The sequence below is a fragment of the Nannospalax galili genome, unplaced genomic scaffold, assembly GCF_000622305.1.
Source record: "Nannospalax galili isolate Female #2095 unplaced genomic scaffold, S.galili_v1.0 scaffold933, whole genome shotgun sequence".
Taxonomy (NCBI): domain Eukaryota; kingdom Metazoa; phylum Chordata; class Mammalia; order Rodentia; family Spalacidae; genus Nannospalax; species Nannospalax galili.
Window position 1 is genome coordinate 627,981 of NW_008333281.1, and position 16,533 is coordinate 644,513.

Consider the following 16,533-nt stretch of genomic DNA (forward strand, 5'->3'; position numbering starts at 1 on the left):
CGGGGGCGCAGAGCCCCGGGGAGGGCGCCAGGGCCCAAGCCTGCAGGAAGCCGCCTCTGGCCGCTGCGCCCCGCCCCGCGCTGACCCTGGAGGTCGCGCCCGGCCCTCGGCGGCGGCGGCGGCCCTTTGTTTCCGGGGCTGCGTGCGGCTCTCTGCCCGCCCCGGAGGGGAGGACGCACCGGCTGGGTGAGGTCTGCAGCCAGCGCTGCCCCAGCTCCGGGCCTTTGCAAGCTGTGCCCTGTGGGAGAAGGGGGAACCAGATCATCCTCGACCCCTCACAAGCTCCGCTGTTGTATTTGGGGGGAAGAAAATTAAAACTATTTTTAAAAGACCCTAAACTATCGGTTTCTGTTGCTATTTTATTGGTTTTTAATTCTCCGGGATTACACGAACAGCAGTACTAATTAATACGAAACCTTCCTCTACTGTATATGCTAATGGAAGGAGCCATAAAAATTAATTTGCAAACATGTCATTACACAATAGCTATACAGGCAATAAACCTGTAATTATGGGCCAATCACAGGCAGGGTACAGAGGGAGGATGCGCCCCCAATGGGCTGGGAGCACCCCCTCTTCCTTCCCCTGTTAAAGTGAGGGAGGTCATCCTGAAAGGAGCCATCCTCCCCCAGCCACCTGTGGAGAAAGGGTGTCCAGACTAGAGTTCCAGTGGGCCTGGCTTTGGTGCCAGCCACTCAGGTGCCAGTGGGGACCAATATTAGAGCGGTTGGAAGTCTGGGAGAGTGCTGGGGCCTGCCTCCTGACTGTTGTGGGACGGGGAGGCAGAGAGGAGCCCCACTCTGGTGGGCAAGATCAGCTTGGCTTATCATCACTCTATCATTGTGCCTTGCAAAGGCAAATCTCTTCCCTAATAAGAATTCCAATGCCTGCATCCAATTATGGAGATAGTGTGGGCCTAGCCCTAATTGCTTGGAGCCACACCCTGGGGAAAGAAGCAAGCTGGTGATAACTCAGCTCCTTTGCCCCTGAGTCTGGAGGCTCTAAGTAGGTTACTGACATTTCCTGGTGATAGGGACCTCTGTGAGGGAGGGGACTCCTGGCTCCACCAAGAGAGTGGTCACTTCACAGTCTCCCCAAAACCTGGTGCCCAAACAGCTGAGAATACACCCCGCCCCCACCCCCCTCCACTGGCTGGCTTCGGCTGGCTCTCTTTGAATGCCTGGGTTGTTTGCCTAATGCGGCTGAACAGGGTAGCTGGCTGCATTTTCCCTTTCCCGCTGGCCCTTGTGGCTTGGCAGCGGCGGGTGGAACCCATCACTACAACCATTGTCATCTTGGAGGAGCCAGCTCTCCCTGTGGTGATTCAGACGGGACCTGTGCCTTGCCTAGCCACACCAGTACCAGCTATGGGTGACCAGGTTTTACCCCAGAGTACCTCTGTCCAAGAAAAGGCAGTCCCTGCCTCTCCACCCCTCTTCTCCACCAGAGCCTGCTGGGGCAGTGTCTTCTCAAGTCATGCACCCCTTTTTTTAGGGGGGATTGTCAGAAAAGAGGCAGCAAAGCAGAGGCTGGACTGCTGGAAACCCAGCCTCCAGTTGGACCTTCTGGACAACCAGGACACCACAGGACAACCTGACCTCTACCTCAGGAGAGACCCCCAGCTACTACACAAGCCACCTGAGGTCAGAGGGAGCTGCACTGGTAACACCCCCATTTCTCAATGGGAAATGAGCTGGAAGCCCCAACTCTGAAGAGGCAGCGCCCCCCCCACACGTGGCTGTACCTTCCAGCATGGAGGGGACCTACACTCCCTTCTGGGGGGGTCACCCTTGCCACAGCTCAGACACAGTGCCAGTCAGCTGAACACTGTAAAAATAGCCTTCCAGTGCTAAGACGGGCCAGCTGCGCCCATCGGCCATCAAGTCACGTGCTGTATCCCCAGGCCAGACTTCTGCCAGCTTGCCTTCCTGAGAAGGTGCATTTGAGGCCTCGAGCCATAGACTCTAGGGAAAGGCAGGGACAGGGGGCCTAGGGGCTGAGGCCACATGGTTCCTCTGATGTGCTGGGTCCTGCAGTTGCCAGCCTGTCCTCCTAGGCAGGACAATGGGGCCTTCCTAGACGCTCAGTCTAGGCCAGCTGCAACCCATGGAATCCTCAGGACCATCCTGCTCAAGGTCAACCCACACAGTTCCATTTTCCAAATAAGGCACAGAGAGGTCAAGCACCTGGTCTAAGGACACACAGCCCTCGAAGGCCTGTTCCTAACCCCTGCTGGGCCCTCGGCAGTGACATCCAGTCCTTCATTCTCCTCATCTAAACATTGGGGCAGATCACTCATGCATGCCAGGAGAGTAGGGGATAGGTGCTCCAAGTGCCTGGAGCAGGGACTCCACAAACAGCTTTGTAAGCATCCCAGACCCACGGCTGATAGCAACGACAGGCAGGTTTCTGAGTGTCCAGCACTGTCCTGCTTCCCAGGGTCTTTGTTACCTTTTCTGGGACTTGCTCACCCCACCAGACAGACCTGAGGCTTTGCACCCTTGGAGCTAAGGCCCTGAGAAGAGCAGTCACTGGCCCAAGGGCAGGCAGGGACCAGCCACACCAGCTTCTTCAGGCTGTGGTCCCTGGGTGACAGCAAAGCCTAGAGATGAGCCTCAGGGTCGGAAGAGAAGGGTCCTCTGTGCTCATGGCTGGCAGGGAACGCTCCAGGCCCAGGTTCACTTCTACCTCTAAGGGAGGTGGTCACTGGTACCACCTGTCATCTGCCCTGGGGTGCTGCCCCATCTTAAGGTCTTACAGGGATTCTGGGGCCTGTGCCCTGTCCTATTCTGTGCAGCAAGTTGAGCGGTGGTCCATCCATGACCTGGTTGTGAAGAAGACTCTGAGCAGGGGGTAAAGTCTCTGGGTAGGATCTTCCTGGGTACTGGGGTGGGCCAAGGAGAGAGAATGAAAGCACTGGACCAAGCATGGTGGCACACACCTATAATCCACATGCCTGGGAGCCTGAAGCAGGAGGATCAAGAGAATAGGCCAGGCTAGACCACAGAGCAAGACCCTGACTTGAAAAGACAGGAGAGGAGCTAGGCAAGGTGTCTTGTGCCTGACATCCTGGCACTCAGGAGGCAGAGGCCGGAGGATCACCGAAAGTTGAGGCCAGCTTGTTCTATATAGCAAGTTCCCAAAAAGCAAAAACAAAAGGCCTCAGGAGATAGCTCAATTGGTAAAGTGCTCACCACAAAAACAGAGAGATCTGAGTTCAATCCTCAGCTCCTATATATAAAGTGGGGTGTGGCTATGTGTGTCTGTCATCCCAGTCCTGGGGAGACAGAGACAGAAAGATCCCTGGGGCTTGATGGCCGCTCACCGAATCTGTAAGTTCCAGCACCAAATCTGTAAGTTCCAGCTTCAGTGAGAGACCCTGTCTCAAAAACTAAGGTGGAGGGCTGGAGAGATGGCTCACGGGTTAAGAGCACTGGCTGCTCTTGCAGAGGACCTGGGTTTGACTCCCAGCACCCATATAGCGGCTAACAACCGTCTGTAACTCCAGTTCCAGGGAATCTGATGCCCTCTCTGATCTCTGCAGGCATTGCATGACATGGGTGCACTTACATACATGCAGGCATGACATTCATACACATAAAATAAAAATTATATGGGCCGGGCTTGGTGGCGCACGCCTTTAATCCCAGCACTCGGGAGGCAGAGGCAGGTGGATCTCTGTGAGTTCAAGGCCAGCCTGGTCTACATAGTGAGTTCCAGGACAGCTGGGGCTACAGGGAGACCCAGTCTCAAAAAGACCAAATAAATAAATAAATAAAAATGGTAAGTATTACAAATATTAAAATAAATATTTTAAAAATATATTAAAAAAATAAGGCAGAAAGTGACTGAGGAAGACACCCAAAGTTGACCTCCAGCCTCTACTCCAGTACACACCCCGCACACACCCCGCACACATACAAAAAAGAGGTGATAAATGAAGTCAACCAGAGAGGAGCCATGTGATTGGGCCACAAGCTATTGAAGGAGGCTGCCTCAGGCCTTGGAGAGGCCACAGCACCTTCCCTGCCTCCGGAGGCAGCGACATCTTCACCTGACTCTCCCACTGAACTGTCTCAGAGGCCACTCAATTTGTGGTGATTCATCTCCTCTCACCTCTGTAACAGTAAGGGCCTGTCCCTGGCCAGCTAGCCCCAAGGGGAGCTCAGGTCAGCTGGCTTGCACCAGGGCCTGGGTGAGGACAATGTTAGGCCCTACTACAGCCTGGCCCCCAGGAAGTCAACAGCTCCCACCCCAAGACAAGGGGTTTCCCAGAAACAAGCCCATCCTCCCAGAGGGTGACACACATTTGCCTGCTGGGGCTATAGATAGGCATGGCCCCCGGAAGCCATCACCTGGGCATCTCCCCTTCCTGAGGCACCACCTGTAAGCCCAGGGTCTGGTCCCTGCAGGCCCCAGGAGGCCCTGGGCTGCAGTGACAAGAATCCAGTGTAGGGAGCCTTTTAGCCAACCTGTGTGCGTTCCTTCTGACCTCCGGGGCATCATGTGTGGGACGGAACCTGATTCTAGGCAAAGAGAGAGCTTGACTTGCCACTTCAGGGCCTGCAGGAGAGACATCCCAGCTGAGCCTGGGCTCGCTCTCCTGGGTGTACAGGACCTTGAACCCAGTACTGAAGACAGCAATGCCTCCATCAGCTCCTCCACCACATCCAGGGCAGAGGCTCCTGCCCGGCCCCTCCCCAGCTGTTCATCACAAGTATCTTCCTTGTGAGGTCTTCATGCTGAGCCTGGCAGCTCCTCAGGTACAGCTCAGCAGTCCCATAGTGGGCATCAGCTGGGCTGCACACTTTAAGCAGGTCCTCATATCTTCCCAACAAAAAAAACCTGCCAGGCTGGAGAGATGGCTCGGGTGTTAAGAGCACAAGGTGCTCTTTCAGAGAACCTGGGTTCAGTTCCCAGCACCCGCCCTCTCGTGGCCTCTCCAAGCACTGCACACATGTGGTACACATATAAACATGCAGGTACACACATACACAAAGATTAAATCAAACTAAATTTAAAAAGAATAGGGCTAGAGGGATGGCTCAGAGGTTAAGAGCACTGACTGCTCTTGCAGAGGACCCGGGTTCAATTCCCAGCACCACATGACAGCTAACCCACATGGCAGTTAACAAGCCTCTGTAATTCCAGTTCCAGGGGGATTCAACGCCCTCTTCTGACCTCTGAGGTCATTGCATGACACAGGTTCACATGCAGGCAGTATACTCATACACATAAATAAATAAATAAATAAATAAATAAATAAATAAATAAATAAATAAATAATTTTTTTTTTAAAAAAAGAGCACTGGCTGCTCTTGCAGAGGACCTGGATTTGGTTCCCAACACCCACACCAGCAGCTAACAACCACCTGTAACTCCAGTCTCAGGGGATCCACCGCCCTCTCCTGGCCTTTGCAAGCACTGCACACATGTACAGGCACACATATGTGTGGCACACATACAGACAAGCAGGTAACACACACACACAAAGATAAACTAATAAAGCAAGCTTGTCACTCCTCAGTTCCCCATCTGATGAGGAAGTTGAGGCCAGAAAAGGCCAATGACTCGCCCCAGGCCCGGCCAGGAGGAGGAAATGTTCAGGTCTGAACCCCAGGACAGAACTCAGGTCTCATCCTCCTCCAAAGACTCATCTAGTTTTCTCACTTATATATGTGCACGTACGAATGTGTGCCATGGCACGCATGTGGAAATAAAAGGGTAGCCTGCTTGAGCTGATGCTCTCCTTCCAGCATGTGGGTCCTGGGGAACCAAATGCCACACACACTTCCCTGGTGGCCCCAGGCCCTTCCTTCCACTTAGGCAGTGGTCTGGCCTATAGTGCATAGCTTCTATGGTGGCCTTAGAATAGGCCTTGCTGCTCATGTTTCTGGGTTGCAGAGGACAGCCTCATGGTCCCTCCACTGCCAGAGGGTAAGGCCTGTCAGCCAACATGTCCTTCTCTGTCCTTAGGTGGCCAGGACCTGCACTGTCCTTGACTGGCCCTCCCTGGCCCAGACTTGAACTGACACAGGTGTCCTGGACACACCCCCAATCTGAGCGTCCCATAGGACAGCTCCTCTGCCCTGCCCTGGTCACTATAGGACAGTCGGCAGTAGCTTCACTATGACATTCAGGTCATGACAATCAAATCTCCCCAGATGCAGCCACCTCAGGACACAGCTCCAGGCTGAGAATTACTCCCACAAGTCCCAGAACAGACCCGGGGCCACCTGAGGCCTGGCCCATCCCATATCCTGACTGACCTTGGGGAATACCCTCAGTCCTTTGGCCCCCCAGATATACCAGGTTGTGCATTCAGTCCTCCACTGTCACTGGTTCTGTTCACTTGGATAAAAATGGTGGTTTCTATCAGACAGCTTCCTGTGAGGAAGCCAGCCCTGCTTGACCTGTGCTGTGACAGCCACTGGCAAGAAGCCCAATCCAAGTCAGATGTGGGGGCCGTGTGACTCAGAGGGACACCGGGCTCTAGAACAGGTGTGGAGCAACCAGGCCCCCCTGGGTGGCCTGGCCATCACATGCAGTGGCCAGCTGTGATCAACCATCATGCTGCACTGCAGAGCCCGGTGGCTAATATGGTGGTTCTCAGCTGCTGGCCACAGGCCTTAGCCTGCACCCTGGGCTCCTGAGTACACTGTCCCAGACTGACTTGTTCTGGCTCTCCACTGGGAGACAGGTGGGGCTCGGGTGCAGGGCACAGGTGGTAGTGAGAGGCAGGTGGGCAGAGGAGAGGAAGCCTGTCCCAGGGGCCTTCTGCCCCATTCCAGGGACAGTGTAGCCTGGGCCTTCTAGGGCCTTCTATCTCCTCTGTAGGTTGCTTTGACCAAATGATCAGCGGGCCTCCTGGCTTGGCGAGCCCTTGCTTTAGAAACTCACACACCATCTGCTCACGCTGACATTTAAGAAACAGACCCGGTTTCGGAAGAGAAGTCTGCCCTGTGCAGGTTGTCTCGCTTTTCCCTGCAGATCCGAGCGTGGGTTCACCCCCTCCCCTGCACCTCAGCCCCGCCTTGAACACTTTCTACTTGTACACCCACCATCACACTTGGGGGTGTCTCCCCTCCTCCACACACAGGGCAGCAAGTAGAAGCCAATGGGGGAGCTGCCCAGAAAACCTTGAATCCTGGGCTGCATACATACCAACCAAGACCCTATCTTTAAAAATAGTATGTGTGGTTGGGGGCGGTAGGTAGAGATGTAGCCAGTCAGCAGAGTGCTGGCCTAATGTGCTGGCCTAACATGCATGAAGCCCTGGGTTCTGTTCCCTGCACTGCATAAAGGGTTTGTGGAAGTGGACACTTGTGATCCAGGTACTTGTGAGCTGGAGTCAGGAGGATCAGGAGTTTAAAGTCATCCTCAGCTACATAGTGAGTGTTAGGCCTGTCTGAGCCACAAGAAACCCCAGGCTGGGGTGGGAGAGCCTGACATGGAGGTACACACCTGTAATTACAGCACTCAGGAGGCTGAGATGGGAAGGTCACTACAAGTTTTGAGACCATTCTTAGGGTTACAGTAAGAAGTTTACAGTAAGACGGTCCGGCTGAGCCGGGAGAGGTGGCGCATCCTTTAATCCCAGAGGCAGAGGCAGAGGCAGAGGCAGGCAGATCTCTGTGAGTTCACAGCCAGCCTGATCTACACAGTGAGTTCCAGGCCAGCTAGGGCTGCAAGAAGACCCTCTCAAAAAGACCAAAAAATAAGTTCCAACCTAAATGAGACCTTGTCTCAAATAAACCAAAATAAATAAGAAAATAAAAACAAATCACTTGAGGGGAGAGATTCCAGGCTTTGAATTATGCTGGAAAAAAAAAAAAAAAAAAAAAGCTTCTCAAACAGCCTAAGGTTGACCTCTGGCCTCTACAGGAACACATACCCATGTGCACACACATGACACATGCAAAAAGGTTTTTCAAATAGGGGGGCAAGATGGTTCAGTGGGTAAAGGCCTTTGCAGCCAAATCTGACAAACTGAGTTCAATCCCCAGGACCCACACAATGGAAGGAGAGAATCAACTTCCCCAAATTGTCCTCTGACCTCCACAGGCACACATGCACTTCCCGGAAACACACAATAAATCAACATGTAATTGTTTCTAAAAAGCGCCTCAAATGCACTAGCCTGCACATGGTCAAACAGCCTGGCTGGAGAGAAGCTGCATTTCCTAATTCAGAACCAGTAGCAGCAGAAGCAGCAAGAACAGGTCCCTTATGACCCCAGAGGTGGGGGCCAAGCCTGCTCTGCTGACGGGGTGGGGGTGCCCACAGAACACAGGTCTGCACCCTAGCCTGTGGGAGTCGAAGAGGTGGCAGCTGGGCACGCAGGAGGCGAGCCCAAGGTGGATAGCTCTACCTCCTCCCAGGCTCCAGCCCAGCAGGCTTGGGACCCCTTGAGAGATACCAGGGTGGTGAGCTGGGGGAGTCGCCCAAGGCAGCCAGCACAGAGGGAAAGGAGCTGACTAAGCCCCGTTTGAATGGCGCCTCTGTGCAAAGACAGGCGCTAAGGAAAATCAACCGGGGCCTAGAAATGGCCTCCACCGTGGAGAAAAACAACCTTGAGATGCAGTGACTGCAGCGGAAAACCGAATCCTGCGGGCCAAAGCCCCCACCCCCACCCCACCGCTATAATTTCAGCTCTCGGTCTTTATTAGACCTCATGGCCTCCCGCTCAAAGCCTCTGCCAGGAACTCTTTCTGTGGGGGCAATTTTGGTGCCTACAATTAGCTGAACAGGCATCTTTGTCCCCGCTAAAGCACTCAATTGCAGGTGTAATTAGGTTCCCTCACCCCTGAAATCTGCGGAGAGCGCCCGCCTCGTCTAACTGCACCCACAATTAAGTGCTTACGGGCATGCGGCTAGAGCCCGCAAATGTGCATGTGGCTAATAGCGGGGACGCCACGCAGGTTTGCAAAAACAAGACACTGCCGCAGAAATCCAGCTTTTCTGCGTTTGTTCAAAGCGCTCTGTCCAGCTGGGAATGAGGAAAGACAAACACGCCAATTAGACAAGGTCTGTACATAAATAAACCAGGCGCTCCTTCATTAAGCCACTTACAGGAACGGGCAGGGCTGTGAGGGGACTCAAGGACAGAAGGGTGCTGGACAGAGTCCCCTGGGCCTTGATGAGCACCTGTGGGGGTGCTAAAGTGTGGGGGACTGATGAATACTTCAGCCAAAGGATATGGGAGATTTGGGCGCTGGAGGGGGGCTGATGGGAAATGGTGGGTGGTAGAGGCCCCCCCATAGCAAGGACAGGAAGTGAAAGGGACACTGTCTCCCCCACTTTGTCCAGACAACAGCCAGGAAGGCTGGAACCTGCCTCTGTGTTTCACAGCTGCAAGGCCTGGCACGCCATGCCTCCTCTCAGAGTAGGGGTATCGTCCCCACACCCTGTGAGCACTCAACCAAGCTACCTGCCCGCTCCCTAGGCAGGTCCCCAACGCACCTTCAGCTGAGATCCAGGCCCTAGCCAGGCCCCCACCTGCAAACAGGTTTAAAAAGGAAGGACAAGAGGCCAGCCTGTGCTAAGAGGCGAGAGGCTGTTGGGACTATGGGTGACTTAGGCAGCGAATTTATCTAGACTCCCCTCATGTTGCCATGTTCTGAACAACAAAAGTCAGATTACAGACCCACCAGCAGGCCCCAGGAAGGCTCTTCCCTCACCCCCTCCCTCCTCTCCCCTCCCGGTGGGTCCCCAGAGCCATAGTGGGTAACAATACTTTGATAATTAAAATCCATGGGCCAGCCGAGCGGCCACAGGCGACTCCAGGGTACACTGGCAGCACAGGGGGATGACCACTGTGCCTTCTGCCCCTCTCCCCTTCTGGCCTGTATCATCTGGTCCCAGTACAGCCACAGATGAGCCTGAGGCTAGAGGGCAGGTGGGTGGCCGGCTGGAAGTCCTGCTCAGAGAGGAACCACTTTCCAGGCTGTGACATGCTCCCTGCCCCCCAGGAGACCTGGCCCCAGCAGCCTCTGAGCCTACAGCTCCACAGGGGCCTCCCCTCACCCAGCTCTGTATTCAGATATCACCCCCAGAAGACCTGTCTTGACAGCCCCCACTCTCTCTTTACCCCTCGCTCTGCTGTTTTAGCATTTGATCTCTGAATTTGCATTTGATTTTTCACTTTATTATTTTTTAAATTTATGTATATGGGGGGCGGGTATGTGCAGGTGCCCACAGAGGCCAGAAGATGGCACTGGATCCCCTGGAGCAGGAGTTACAGGCAGTTGTGAGCCGTCTGATGTGGGCCCTCTGCAAGAGCAGTAAGTGCACTTAACCACTAAGCCACCTTTCCAGTCCCTTTATTTAAATATCATTTATTTGCTTATTTTTGTATATATAGATGTGAGTAGCTGTTTGGAGGGCCATGTGCCAGAGCGCCCTGTGGAGATTAGAGGTCAGCTTTCAGGTGTCAGTTCTAACCTTCCACCTTGTTGATGTAGGTCCTTTCTTGTTTGCCGTGTGGTATACTCCAGGCTAGCTGCCCCCCCCCCCCACTTCCTCTGTCTCCACCCCCAGATCCCTAATCCCCACCCCTGTCTCAATTGGGAGTGCTAGGATTACAGCCGTGTACTGCCTTGTCTGGCTTTTATATGGGTTCTGGGGATCAAACTGAGAGGGTCAGCCTTTACCAGCTGAGCCATCTCAAAGCCCCACACTTGGATGTGTTATGTCCCTGTGGTGACTGGCACGGGGATAGAAAAAGAGAACTGCCCTCAGTTAGGAGACAAAGCAGGGCAGGACTTAGGAGGGGCTGACACATAAGACAGCCTGGGAATGTGGCCTCAGAACCCCATGGCTCTAGAAGCTTCTGAAGATTAGGAGGGTCTCCCAACCAAGGATCCTTCACTGGAGCTGAATTTAGAGGACATGACCCCAGCGATGCAAACAAGGTGATAGAGTAGTCAGCAAAAAATAAAGAACTTTCTGGGTTGGAAAGCTGGCTCAGCATTAAGAGCACTGGCTGCTCCTGCAGAGGACCCGGGTTCGGTTCCCAGCACCCACATGGTGGCTAACAACTGTCCATAACTCCAGTTCCAGGGGATCCAATGCCCTTTTCTGATGGTGTTGCATGCACGTGGTGCCATTACTTTTTAAATTTTATTTCGAGTTAGGGTCTCGTGTAGCCCAGGCTGCCCTCAAACTCACTCCGTATTCAAGGATGATCCTACTCTACCTGCTTTTGCTTCCTGACCTAGACTAGGATTGCAGGCCATGCCCAGTTTTGTGCAGTGCTGGGGATTGAACTGAGGACCGCATGTGCCAGGGATGCACTCTACCAGCAGAGCTACATCCTAAGTTCTACTGGTTTCACTTTTGAGTTTTAAAAGCTTGACTGGGGGCCAAGCATGGAGGGCCTATGAAAATCAAACTCCTCTGGGTCCCGCACCAACTTTCAGTCATGCGTTGTTATGGGGACAGGGAGGACAGGACAGTGTGCAGACGACCCATAGGCCAAGGCTGGTTTTGTGTTTGCTGCCTCCCATCCAGCACTGCCGGAGCCACAGGAGCATCTAAGGCCGTACTCCGCAGGTCTCAGAGGTGTCTCGGTCCTCAGAACAGGAGCTCAGAGAGAGCAGGGCTGGCCACTCCCACCCTGCTCACTGGGCTGGGCCTAAGGCTTGAGGCTCACTTGCTTCTGGCCTCTTCCAACTTCCTCCTGGGGTTCTGGCCTCTCACCATCAAGTGTCCGGCTGCTGAGACCTCCTTTGACACCAACAGTCTTAAGTGACCGTCCCCTCCCTTTTCCTTTGCAGCACCCCCACATTAGTCACGTCCGATTCATCTTTGGTGGGCCCAGGGTTCCCACTAACATCCCCTGCTCCAGCCCCTCCAGGTGCTAAGGGGACTGGGGGAGGCTCTTCTCATAGCCAGGATGCAGCAAAATGGCCACCAGGACAGGTAGGCCCTGTGTGTACAGGAGCCAGGTCTGAGAGTGGGTCCGTAGACCTGCAGCTAACCTGTGTGGCCCTCGCCAGTGTGGGCCTCAGTTTCTTCTCAGCATTGAGCATGAACAATAGAAGTTTCTAGGTCCCTGGTGCTGCAGCAAGCGTCCTAGTGTACTTTGTGGCTGACCCCACAGTAGGTGACCTGAGGGAGGAACAGGTCACGAGGCCTTGTGCCCCTTAAAGGGAGCGAGCTGAGAGCCCCATAGGTCCGGCTACCCTGGCTTCAGGTGGGGCTGAAGTGGTGCTGCTGGCCTGACTGAGCCCAGCTAGACCTTCCAGCATCGCTGGGTTCCCTTCTAACAGCCTTGCTGTGTCCCTCCAGCTCCCTTGATGACTTGGCCTGTGGCCTTAAGGTCTGGCCACCCAATCCTCTGCAGCTACACTCCTTATGACCCTCCTGCATCTTCCATCTTTGAAAGCTCAAGCCTATAGGCCAGGAAAACAGCAGGCACTCAATAATTGCATGTCTGAAATACAGTGGGTCCTTAATTAATACCTGCCTGAATGCTTGCCTAGAATAATGCATGTTGGGAGATCACTGGGGGTAGAGGCAGAGCATGGACACTTGGAAGCTTGTTCTTGACCTCTGACCCCCAGGCCTAGGGAAGCAAGGGACTGGCTCACTTATCCCCTAGCCGCCCAGCAGCCTCCCATTACCAGCAGCGTCACACCCTTGCTACCCTGGGTGACAGTGACATTGTTGCTTTTTTATCTTTGATGAGGGGGCAGCCTGACCTTTGCCCTAGCTGCCTCCCTCCTTTATAGGCACCCAGGCTTCCCTGGTTCTGTGACCCTGTGGTCCAGCCCAGGAGAAGAAGTGCAGAGGGCCAGCCTGGCCTCCCACCATGGAGGTTCTAGGGGACCATGGCCAAGGGGCACCGGCCCTGACAAGACGCCATCAGTGCAGCCCTGTCTCTGAACTTGCTGGGTCTCTATATTGACACCATGACACAGGACCAGGTTGACCAGAGGCACAGGCAGGCCTCTCTGTGACTGTTGGCAGGTGCTTCTGTGGGATGGGGCCCTGTCAGTGGTGTGGGCACCCTGGCCCCAAGAAGGAAGAGACTGTGGACAGTTCGTGTTACCTGTGTCTTAGCACAACTACACAAGAGACCCTGGTGTGTGGGCTACACCAGGCTACAGCAGGAACATTGCCCCAAGTTCAAGGCCAGCCTGGGCTACAGAGTAACCCTGTCTCAAAAAAACAAAATCAGGGCTGGGATATGACTGAGTTGGCCAAGTGCCTGCCTAGCATGCAGGAGGCCCTGGCTTCCATCCCTAGCACACAACTGTCATCCTAGCACTTGGGGACTGGAGGCAGGAGGATCAGAAGTTCAAGGTCATCCTTGTCTGTCTACCAATGAAGTCCCTAATAAGTTTGAGGCCTGCTGGGGCTAGAGGAGACCCTGTCTTAAATAATACAAAATAAAAAAGCCCCAAACTAACTAAATGCTTGATCTGGAGGCTGTACTGCAGAGGGGATTGGCCACACCTTGCATCCTTTCTGGTACATTCCCTAAACTGCTAAACTCTAGCAGTTACTAGCCCCAAGGTAGGGTGGGATGACAGGATTAATTACCAAAGGATGTCTTATCTGGTCTCTTCACTTATCTGCCAAACTCAGAAAACCCTTCCTTCTTTTAAAAATAATTGGTGGCACAGCCTTTAGCCCCAGCACTTGGGAGGCAGAGGAAGGTGGATCTCTGTGAGTTTGAGGCCAGCCTGGTCTACATAGTGAATTCCAGGCCACCTGGAGCTACAGGGAGACCGTGTCTCAAAAAAAACAAAAAAAAACCCACCCAAAACAATCTATTATTATACTTTATGTGTATGAGTGTATTGCCTGCATGTGCATAAGTGCACCTGTGTCCGAGGGGTCAGATAAGGGTGTCAGATCCCCTGGAACTGGAGTTATAGGTGGTTGTTAGCCGCCATGTGGGTGCTGGGAACTGAACCCAGGTCCTCTGCAAGAGCAGCCAGTGCTCTAACCGCTGAGCCACCTTCCAGCCCCAGAACCTTTTCTAAAGTATATAAATGTAAGGCATGTCCTTTGCTCTGTGGCTGCTGATGGATCGCCTATCCCAGATTCCCCTGCTTTGCTGTGTTATTAAAGGACACGATCACCTGAAATCCAGCTCAGCACATCTCTCTGCTGCACCTGGAAAGACTTTATTAAATGCTAACTAAAAAAATGGGGTGGTGATACCTCATGTTTCCAGGGCCGTGAGGGACACAAGGCTAAGGTCCAAACTATATTAAAATATGTATCTAGACACTGAACTAGAAGCTAAGGGTTCCCGAGGCAAGCCGGGTATCACAGATCACTGGCTGTTGTCTCCCTGGACATGTGTCCCCTCTACCACCCCCTCTGAGGCCTCCTTTGTGGTCTCTCAGCAGCCACTGCGGAAGGAATACCTCTTTCTACAGGAGCTGCTGTCCGCAGCCCAAGTTCAAGTCCACCGTGGGGCTGTTTATCCTCCCATAGTCCTTTTCCTGTCTTAGGCCCAGCACCTGGCCCCTCCCTGGGTCCATTGTCTTGGGCTCGAGCCATCCGGTTTGTCCTGGGGGAGAACATGGGGGCCCCACCCCCACTCACTTCCTCAGACTCCCTCCACCAAATAAACACAGTCGCACAAAAGACATCCAGGCCAGGATGGGAGCAGCTCGGGGCAGGGGACACTGGAAAGGCTGGCCAGGATGGAGAGCCCACAATATGGTGTCTCAGAGGTTACCGGGAGACACCCCTGGACTCCACAGTGCTCCACTCCACCATCCCTGTACCCCTAAAATGTAGTAGTCACCCCAAATCAGTCTGTTAGCAGAGGCTGGGCCGGGCCACCTGCTCACTGATGAGGCACTTGCAGGGTGGGTGCCAAGTTAGTCATTCCCCTCCCCCATCCCATACCCACTGGGATACCATCTCCTCCCTGGGGCCTCTCATGCCACTCCACGCCCCACCTGCAAATCCATCCACCAGAGTGAGGAGCTGGGGAAGTGAGTAGTACCACCTGCTCCCCTTAAGATGGTCTCCAGGGACTGGGTGCTGTGCCTCACAGGTACCCACGGTGGCTTAATGACCCCCCCCACCTCCCTGCGTGAGTGCGCATTCCTCTACTGGGGTCTCCCGGCATTCCCTCCCCAACAGTCACCTACCCTGAAACCCTGAAATCCTCCACTGGGGCCTGACTGGGTAGTAGATGAACATGTAGACAGCCTACAATGTCATCCAGAAGTCAGAGCTCAGTGTATGGTCACTCTGGAAGCCAGAGCTCTCAGTCTGGCTAGCAGGGAATTGGGCCCATGTGGCTCAGCCAGGAGTGGAGGGAAGAGAGGACCCCAGGGCACAGGGGCCCCTCATCCCCTCCCAGAGAGAAAGACAGAGTGCCCTGGTGTGAGCCTTCAGGCTGGGGTGAGATCATGGGGCAGAACACCTTACGCCTAGACTCCCTGACCTGACCTCATCCCCCCTTGGAACTGCTCTGCCGTTAGACCCTCTAAGAAGGAGGCAGTGACGGTTCACTCCCTGTCAGATCTTTGGGCTGACCTGACTGCTTTAAGAACCCTCAGAAAGGAACTTCCATTGGGTTTCAGATTTCACTGAACTTCCCTGTCCCTGGGGCTCAGTGTGGGCTGCAGGCTGGGGGCGAAGGTGGACATAAGTGTGCCACCCATGACTGGGCACCAGTGCAGTGGGGTTTCTCTGCAAGGGCTTGACTTCTGCAGGGGAAGCTCAGAGGAAAAAGGGCTCTTTCCAAAGCCTTGGGCCGGGCTGCCCCTCCTGCTATCTCAGCTGCAAATCCTCCAGCGATGGCCTCTTTCCGACAGCCCCAAAGTGCCCTCTACCCCAGATGGCGCGTGCACTCAGCTCTGATAAGGTGGCCTCTCCAGAGCAGATCCATTCGCTCCCTCGCTCCTGAGGCCTCTGGCTCTCATAATTCCTTTCTGATCTCACCCGGAGCACCCAGGCAGGCTACGAGGCAGGCAGGATAATCCATTTTAGAGATTGATCAATATCGTTAGGAGCCTTTTAAATGGTTCCACAGGCTTCAAGGAGCCAGGGCAGATGGCTAAGCTGGAGATCAGGGAGCCAAGGGTGTCAGAGGGCAGGGGCGACCCCTGCCAATTTCCAGACAGACCTCTCATTTCCAGCTTCATAGAGCTGTTTCCAATCAGGGCAGGGAGGCTGGGTACATGTGGGCAGGCTGTGCACTGCACAAAGGGTTGGGCAGAAGGGACCAGCAGGCAGAAGTCTAGCTGACCTTAATGTGTCCCAACAGCACCTGTGCACCCGTGGAGGCCATTTTTTCCCCAGTTTGGACGAAGGCGCCACACAGGACATGACTGATTCTGCTGCAAAGGGACAGAGGTGTGCCTGGAGCCCTCGGTTTTTTCTCCAGCCTAATTATCAAGGTTTTAGATGCTTTGCTGCGCTGTCCCCACACAACCCCAGATCACAGTCCCTTCATAGACCTAACCACAAACAAGCTTCCTGGCTCCAGCCATTGCGTGTGAAGCCATCCTCAGCAACTCAGGAGCAGGAGGCCAGGAGGGTGAGTGACAGGCG

The 16,533-nt window shown here is 54.2% G+C and overlaps 1 protein-coding gene across 3 annotated transcripts in view; it reads right to left on the reverse strand.

The window, feature by feature from the left end:
* The window catches only part of Gse1 (Gse1 coiled-coil protein), a 359,837-nt gene that overhangs the window by 92,947 nt on the left and 250,357 nt on the right, over positions 1-16,533 (reverse strand). The gene's annotated exons all lie outside the window — the stretch shown is intronic.